Source organism: Triticum urartu, chromosome 1 (genome assembly GCF_003073215.2).
Source record: "Triticum urartu cultivar G1812 chromosome 1, Tu2.1, whole genome shotgun sequence".
NCBI lineage: Eukaryota > Viridiplantae > Streptophyta > Magnoliopsida > Poales > Poaceae > Triticum > Triticum urartu.
The window spans coordinates 515,193,766-515,195,101 of record NC_053022.1 but is presented as its reverse complement, the minus strand read 5'-3'; positions in this window follow the sequence as shown (position 1 = coordinate 515,195,101).

Here is a 1,336-nt window from a genome sequence, read left to right as displayed (position 1 = left end):
TCGGTGATTTTCTCTCAGACTCCTTGTCTAGTATTCAGAAGATAGATGACCCTTAAGCGTGTGACCCTATAGGTTCGGTGAAGTATAGACATGACCCGGAACCCCTTCCGATCAATGATCAACATCGGAGCCGTGGACACCCATATTGACCCCTATACCCACACGAATAAATATTCGAGTGAACCTCCAGTTGCAGTGAGCTATTCCTGTTGCTTCGCGATATGTCACAAACACCCGAGGTGAGATTTGTTGCATCCCATGGGACGAACCATTTGTCCACCATGCAAGTTACCTCGTTACCGGTTTTGTTCTCTTTTCTCGTTTTCGTGTTCCGGCATCCCAGTGATCAAATCACACTGTATCTGGCCAGACGATGATGGATACCGTAATACCGAGAGGGCCCAAGAATATCTCTCCATCGTCGGAGGAGCAAATCCCAATCTTGAGCTATCAAGTTACTTGACACACTTTTCCATGAACCCGTAAGCCGCCGTAATAGCCACCCATTTATGGATGACGTTTAACAAACTCCAAAGTTCATGAAGCAAGCATGAAGAAACTCGATACTCTCATGGTCCAAGGAATCATGCAAATGTTAACCATCTCTGTGATATGCACCATTAACTTGTGACGAATGAATCTCTTAGCATAACATCAATCTGGGTCGATTCAACACAAATGTTCTCTTAACATTGTGCCCTCAAAATTGCTGGCATGGACATGCCCATGATCAGGAAAACAGAACCATCATGCAACACTTGAGCTAGTCTTAGAGGCAGACTAGGAATACTTCTTACCATTTATTATTCCACACGTGCATATGAGTCTTCCTTCGAGCCTCATGGATATTGCAGACTCGAGAATCATTGTAGTTATAGCATGGAACATAAACATAATTATGAACTCGAAGATAAATAATATCATTTATTATTGCCTCTAGGGCATATCTCCTACAGTTCCATTCAAATCATGCAAGTTAGAGTCCAAACAAGGGCAAAAGTGTTTGGAAAAGTAGATACGATGGAGGCATATCAGGCGGCCCCTGCGCAAGGCCGTCGTTCAAAACGAAAAGGGTCCGGGTGTGCCACAGAGGCCTCACATTCTTCCAAGAGGTAAGCTTGCTTAAGACATGCCTAGGCATGAGTTCGGATTGTTAAAAGTCTCCTTTCATCCTTGATATCAGGAGGAGTACGCAGAAGACGGTGGGAAAACACCCAGTTAGCCGAATGTCCACCAATCCGGCGGTGGACTCGCCAACTAGGACGAGAGCCGATGCAAAACCAGTTCTGCCTCCTCAAGAGGACTCAGACAACGTATCAATCACGAATTCCAAAGT